The sequence below is a fragment of the Ictidomys tridecemlineatus genome, chromosome 8, assembly GCF_052094955.1.
Source record: "Ictidomys tridecemlineatus isolate mIctTri1 chromosome 8, mIctTri1.hap1, whole genome shotgun sequence".
NCBI lineage: Eukaryota > Metazoa > Chordata > Mammalia > Rodentia > Sciuridae > Ictidomys > Ictidomys tridecemlineatus.
Genome location: NC_135484.1, coordinates 154,368,286 through 154,376,293, shown reverse-complemented (window position 1 = coordinate 154,376,293; position 8,008 = coordinate 154,368,286).

Here is an 8,008-nt window from a genome sequence, read left to right as displayed (position 1 = left end):
CCAACGCCATCTCACCAGTCAGTGGCAGAGTGACTCACATCCTCACTTCCAACTTTCGTTTTCTTTCTTCAGGCTTATCCTACAAAGAGGCCATGATGGATGGTGCTTAGCCAAATACTCCTCACCAAAGATTTTAACCATTTGCCTTTGTAGACAGTTTAAATATTTCACTAAGAGCAGAGAAGAGTTGATTTTGTTCTAAAAATCTCACTAGCAGAGAATCTTCCTGGTTTCAGATTGTGGCTTAGAATTCCAGAACACTGGAAATAGAAATAGATAATGATAGAAAATGACTCAGGAAGGAGCTTCGTAAGGTCGCACAGATGGAGTCTGTAAAATTCTCCAGTCTGTCCTTGATGCTTTGTTCTATGGACGCTCAGGCTTCTCTTGGTGACCGGGTGTCACTACCGCTTGACAGCGCCTCCTGGTTTCTGGTGGACCTTGTGAACCCCTCTAGGGGACTTTTTTCTCTCCTCCAGCCCCTCTGGACTCACACACAGTGACTTTCTTTCCTGTGCCAGGACTGAATGTCAAGTTCCTAGGAAGGTTCTGATTTCTAGGTCCCTGCATTTTCCAGCCAGCTTCTCACCTGCCAAGTTCCCTGGGAGCTCATCCACCCTTTCCCCTGCGCATTTACTTTTCATCTTTTAGGGTGCTGGAGATCAACTCGGGGCCTCATGCATGCTAAGCAGGTGCTCGTCTCTGGGCTGCACCCCAGCTCCCAGGTTGCTTTCCAAACTAAGTTCACCTGTGGGCTCCCACCCCTCCTGCCCAACCCTCAGAGGGCGAGATCTGTCTTTCCCGCCTCTTGGGCTGCCAGGCTGTGTTCAGCTGTGCAGCACATCTGCCCCCAGCCTCCGCTTTCCCTCTCCATGGGGACCCGCGCCCAGCTCTCATGTGCTGCACACTTGGCAATCTGCTTTCATCCCCTGGTGCACTGAAGCTGCTTTCCCAAAGGTCAGCAGCGACCTCTTTTTAGCTAAACCCTTTATTCCTTTTCTGGTTTCTTGTTCTCTTGACTTCTCTTCAGCACTAAAATAAAACAAAAAAAAAAAAACCCCAAAAAAACCAAAACTTTTTTTCCTCTCTCTGTCACCTCAGATGCTCATTTCCTTGGCTCCTGGCCCATCTGCTAACAGATCCTTCTCTTTTTATTGCCCGATATTCCTCTGGCTGCACCTTTACCCCTGACTCCCTCTGGTTCCCTGTCCTTTCACTCCAAGGTCACTTCGTCTTCCCCACAGCCAACACTCTGAGCTGGAAACGGCCAGTACTCTTTTCTCACTCAAGCTCCAGTCCCTCTCCACCAACTCCTTATGACCTCGTCACAACCTGCTTACTTTTGGATATGGGGCTGGCACTGCAACATGCATGTGGGACCCCTCTCAAGCCCTCCCTCGGGCTCCCTGCCTCTGGTCACAGCAAGTCATGTTCTCAGAGTCCCTCATATTAGTTTTCTCAGCTGCCATGAGGAAACGCACAGATGGGGCAAGCTAAAACAAAGAAATTCCTTTCCTCACAGTTCTGGAAGGGACATATCCAACACCGAGGTGTGAACGGTTTTGGCTTCTCCCGAGGCCTCTCTTCTGGGCTTGTAGATGGCCACCTCCGAGGTCTGTCCTCACGAGGATGTCTTTCTATGGGTGCATCCGATGACTCTCCCTGTTGTAAGGAACCAGCTGTACTGGGTGAGCACCCACCCTGATAACTTCACTTAGCCTTAAGTACCTTTAAAGGCCTTATCTGCAAATACAGCCACATTGGGAGGCCCCCGGGGGTGCACCTTCAACAGGAGAATCCTGGGGAAACACGGTTTAGTCTTTGACATTTGCCCAGGCCACAGACGTCCTCCTGCTCTACGTCTCCCATCTTCCAGCCAGACATTCCACCTTCTAGATCTTTCCTACTGAATGTTAAAATCCATCTCTTAACATCCTCAGCGCCACTTTCAGGTCTTCAATCTGAATTTCCCCTGCCTGGTTTTCATAAGGCCTTCTAAAATTTGACCCACCTTATCTTTTCTTTTAGTATTTTAATCAGAGAAACTCATTTACAATGTGAAAAAAAAATATGGATGCTAATAATAAAAAGCAATAGTCCTGTGCTCTGCTCCCCCGGCCCCACCCGTCTTCCAGATGCAATGTACATAAATCCAAAGGTACCACAGTCTATGCTGCCAGACGTCTCCCTCCATCTCCCGTTTCCCTGCCTCCCAGGTGCTTTCCCACAGGCAACCTTCTCCTAGTTTCTTGTTTATCTGGGTCTCACAGATAGCTCGTACCCATAAAGAATGGGAACGTCTCCTCATTTCCCACAAATGACAGCTCACCACTCTCGGCACAGTTATGCACTCTTCACTTAATAGAAAGAAAACAGCAATCATCCCCTGAACACTTGCTACCATTCTGCTATGACTGTGAAGGCTTTGCCTGTGTTCACTCACAGCCTCCAAGGATAAAAGCTGCACTCACGGCCTCCAAGGATAAGAGCTGCTATCGTCCCCATTTTTAAAATGAGCAGATTGAAGCACAAAGCTGGGAATTGGCAGAACCAGGTTGAAACTCAGGCAGGCCAACCCCAGAGCTCTCACACTGAACTGTGACACCGTGGGAGTATGTCTTAGAGGTGGTTCTATGTCAGGACACAAAGACATTTTGCATTCTCTTTAAACTTTTCTTTTAAAAGAACTCCTTTTATTGAAGTAAAATGTATGTTCAGGAAAGTGCACAAATCACAAGAGGGTAGATTAATGAGTCATCAGGAAGTGACGACACATGCACAGAAGGCTGCCCAGCTCCAGAGCCCGGGATGCCAGAAGCACCTTCTCCTGCTCTAATTAAAGCTAGCAGCCATTTAACAAGATGGCGCTGCTCCTCTTCAAGGAATGGGGTCCTGCTGGGCACAGGAGGCTGAAGGACGAGGATTGCAAATTCAAGGCCAGTCTCAGCAACTTAGCAAGACCCTGTCTCAAAAAGAAAAAAAAAATAAAAATTAAAAAATAAATAAATAAAAGAAACCCTAGGGATGGGGTTCAGTGGTGGAATGGCCCTTGGCTTCAATTATCCATGATATTGCATGTAGCTATTATTCATTTATTACTTTAAAGCACTTCTTGGTATGTCTATATCACGTGACAATTCATCCATTCTACTGTTGATGTATATTTAGATCAGTTTGGAGCCATTGTGACATTGATGCTATGAATATTCTTAATTCCTTACAGAGTAAAAGTGAGATCCCCCTTACTCTTCCATTTCTCTTTCCCCTTCCACATTTCAACTTCTGTCGTGGGTCTTTGCTTTCTCATTATCAGGGATGATAGCATTCATATTCTGTGATGACAATATTTAAGGTTATTTCTGTAGATTCACTCTAAAAGTGTGGTACATGTCGATGTAGGGTGGCATTCTTATGAATCTATAAATCTTGTTTGCTGTACAGCAAATATTATGAAAGGAATCATTTTTCCACCTAAAGTTAATTTTTATGATCCCTGGGCTGTTCAAAATAGAAAATTTATTAACATCCATATACATCCTCTTTCATTCACTCCACCAATGGCTCAAAAATCATGCCACATTTTAATTTGATTCATATTTGGACCTTTCTTCTTAGAGTTTCTAATCAGTACTTTTGCTCTAAGAGGTATGTTTGTTCCCTAGGGCTAATGTAACAAATTGCCAGGAACTGGGTGGCTTCAAACAACAGGAACATATGCTCTCATAGTTCCGGAAGCTGGAAGTCTAAAATCAAGGTGCCTGCAGGGTGGTGCTCTCTCTGGCTCCGGGGAAGACTCCTTCTTGCCTTTTCCTAGTTTCTGGGCTCCCAGCTACCTGTGGCATTTCCGAGTTTGTGTCCCCATCACTCTGATCTCGGCCTGACCTTCACATGTCCTTCCTTCTGTGTCTGTCCTCTCCTCTTCTTGTAAGGACACCTGTCATTAAATGTGGTGTCCACCACGAACCTAGGATGATTCCATCTCTGGACCTTTATTTTCTTCCCCAACATTTTACTATGAACAATTTCAAAAGTACAGAAATGTTGCAAGAATTGTATGGTGAACACCCATTTCCCTCTCACCCAGCTGGAACAGCTACCATATTCTTTTGGTGTGTGGGGGGGTTACCAGGGATTGAACTCAAGGTCATGTGACCACTGAGCCACATCCGCAGCCCTATTTTGTATTTTATTTAGAGACAGGGTCTCGCTAAGTTGCTTAAGGTCTCCCTAAGTTGCTGGGGCTGGCTTTGAACTCCCCATCCTTCTGCCTTGGCCTCCAGAGCTGCTCGGCTACCATCATATTTTAAAACCAAGTGTCCATCCCGCTACCCAGGCCTCTACTCAGATTGAGCCATCTTATTTTTTATGTATTTTGACATAAGTTGCACTCACTGCTGCACTTAAACATTTCCGCTTATAGATCAGTACCTAGGGTTCAATACTCTCTTCATTTGGGGTAAGTATATACCCAACAAAACACATAAATACTAATTATATAATTCAGTGAGTTCTGACACTGCCACCCTAATCCACATGGAGAGAGAGGTTAGAGGTTCCTTCTGCCTTCCCAGGCAATCCCTGGGCCTTCCTTTCCCCCAGATATCCCACTGTTCTGTTCTTGCCCTATAGGCAGGTTGTTCTGGTGGGCACTTCACATGGTGAATTCATACAGTATCTTCCCTTTCCTATAAGGGCTCTTTTATTCAGCACAACAATTTTGAGATGTGTCCATGCTGTAGCCTATGTCCCCTCCACTGAATGAACGTACTGGTTTGTTTATCCCCTCTCCCATTGATGGGCTGTTCCCTGTGTTCACTATTGTGAATGATGCTGCCATAAGCGTTCCTGTGCACATCTTTTTGTAGATGTAGTTTTCATTTCTCTTGAGTGAAACACCTAGGAGTGGAATTGCTGAGTCATGGGGTTGGTGTCGATTTCATTTTATAAAGAACTGCCATATCTTTTCCCAAGCAGTTGTTCCATTTTATCAACAACATATTAGAGTTCTACCTCCTTGCCAACAATTTTTAATTTTAGTTGTATTGGTGAGCATACAGTGATATTTTATTGATATTTCAATTTTCATTTCTCTCTGATGGACAATAATTTTGAGGACCTTTTTACGTACCATTGGTGTATTTTCTTTGGGGCAATGTTTGATCAAGTCTGTGGCTCAAATTAAAAAAGGTTATCTTTTTATATATTGCAAGGGTTTATAGATAGAGTCTAGGTTTCAGTCTTTTGTGAAAGTATGTTTTGGAGATTTTGTTCCCCATTGTAGCTTGCCGAGCCTGGTGTTTTGTGTTGTTGTTGTTGTTGTTGTTTTGTACTGAGGATGGAATCTGGGGGCATTGTAACATGAGGCACACCCCAAGCCCTTTTTAAAAATATTTTTTTGTTCTGAGACAGGGTCTCACTGAGCTGCCGAGGCTGGCCTGGAACTTGCAATCCTCCCTCCTCAGCCTCCTGAGCTGCTGGAATTACAGTCATGTGCCACAATACCTGGTACCTAGACATATTGTTAAGAATGTTTTTGATGAACAAGTTTTAAAATTTGACTAGTCAGTTCTTTCTGGTTTGGTTTTTGCTTTCAGAAACTTTGTCATGAAGATATTTTCCCGTGATTTCTCCTGCAGGTCCAGGGTTCATCAGTGTTCTGTGCGGTGTGAGGGAGGGCTCAAGGGTTCTCCCCCTCCCAGTTGGATGCCCAGTGGTTCTGGCACTATCGGCTGAACAGGCACGTTGGTCTCTGATGTCTGACAATCGCAGATACTGGGCCTGCTGCCAATCAGAGTCTGGTCCTTACAGTGACGGCCTGTTTCCCCCACTCTGGGTGCACGTGGGATCTTCTCTCCATCCCGTCTGATGTCATCTTGCTGCCTTTCAGCATGTCCTCTCTGGAGATCTGTGGCTCTCTCCACTTGGGAATATTTTGATGATTTCCTGGTAATCTGGTTATCTGTTTAGACCCTGGACCTGCATTAGATCTCCAGATCTTTTAGGTTTTTTAAGTTTTTTTGTCTTTTTTTTCCCCCTTTATGTCACATTTTCACTCCAATGAATTTTTTAACTGTGATAACCTAGTTTTAATTCCCAATTGCTCTTCTTTGGTCTCTAATCATGCTTTATTTGTATCATTCCATTTATTTTTTTTTAAATACTTATATTTTAGTTGTAATTGGACACAATACCTTTATTTTATTTGTTTTTTTTATGTGGTGCTGAGGATCGATCCCAGGGCCTCACATGCACTAGGCAAGAGCTCCATGCCCTCATTTTATTTCTTTTTAAGATTTGTTTTTATTTTATTTATTTATTTTTTTTAGTTGTAGATGGACACAATGCCTTTACTTTATTTATTTTATGTAGTACCAAGGATTGAACCCAGTGCCTCACACATGCCGGGTAACTGCTCTACCACTGAGCCACAACCCCAGCCCTCTAGCATTCTATTTTGATTTTATGTATTTATTGTCTTCTGAGTTATCTCTGAGATGACTTTTTTTTTTTTAAAGAGTGAGAGAGAGTGAGAGAGAAATTTAATATTTATTTCTTAGTTTTTTCGGCGGACACAACATTTGTTTGTATGTGGTGCTGAGGATCAAACCCCGGCCGCACGCTTGCCAGGCGAGCGCAGCTACCGCTTGAGCCACATCCCCAGCCCTCTCTGAGATTACTAATTTGGAGGTTTTAAAATTTCTCTTTCTTTTTTTTTTTTTTTTAAATCTTTATTTTTTTTTATGTGTTGCTGAGGCTCGAACCCAGTGCCCTGCACGTGCCAGGCGAGCGTGCTACCGCTTGAGCCACATCTCCAGCCCCAGAAAATTTCTCTTTCTTTTCCGCAAATCATTTCTCATGCAGTCAGCTTTTATGTTTTGTTTTCTACTTTAAAAAAAAATTCACATAGCTGATTTCCTTTATGTGCCCAGTGACTTGGGGGTGCTTTTAAAAATGTTTAAATAGAGAAGCAAGTTGATTTTTGTTCATATTCTCCCTATTGTTACAGTCAGTGCTGTTTTCCTGCCTGATATTTATCCAGAAAACAGAAGATGGGAAGTTCCAGGTTCTCAGTTAGAGGCTTCTCAACAGGGAGGCTGCCCTGTAGGAGAAGAGTGTGGAGAACCAGAGAGAGGAGGCCTTAACTCTACACCCACCTAGCACCAGCCTGCAGCACTTAGTTAAGGGTAATGTCTTCCGACTGTCCTCCTCTCCTTCTCGTAGCTCCAGCCCTTGTTGATTTAAACATGTATCGACAGCTCTTCAGCTGTGACCTGCAAGAGAGGAGAGACAAACGCCTGTGCTCAGGCTGCCGTCTTGTTGGTGTGTCCAGCAGCCCAGCTGGGATTCCTGCCAGTGTCCCCCTTGGCTGGATTTGGCTGCCTGCTACCTGGAAGGGAAAAAAAAGATATAAAAAGGAGAAATGGATTTAATGCAGTTTGATCCAACTGGGGAAAAAGCAGCCAGATTTCTTCTCTGCGAGCTCTGAAGAAGTGGTTATGATTTGCGGAAGCAAGCCGGGGTCTACACACAGGTGGTTCACACACGTGTGGATTCAGCTAAGCCACACTGGCCAGAGAACTTGTCACAGTTCAGCTTCCTTGGTGCCTGCCCCAGCCAGGCCAGGAAGTGGTTTTCTTCGTTTCCATTCTCAGCATGAGGAAGTTCAGGATACAGAGAAGCAGTTACATGAAGTTGCTTTTAATTTTAAAGGAGCTCTGTTTCATTACCAGAGACCCTGGGTGAAGGCCCCGGCCCGGGAGGTCCCAACAGACCAGGCTCAGCACTAGTCTCAATATTCCAATCAAAGAGATGAGTCATGTGAAGGCAGGAAAGGAACTTTGACCAGCCTGGCTGCTTTGGTAAGAACAGTGACCAAAGAGCTGTCTTCAAGGACTGACAGAAACTCCCGAGGTTTTACAGAAAAGGGAAGCGAAGGCACGGTGGGGGCTTGTGTGGCTGAGACTGGGTCGTCCTGGTCAGGCTGAGTCTGATGGATCATTATCTCAGT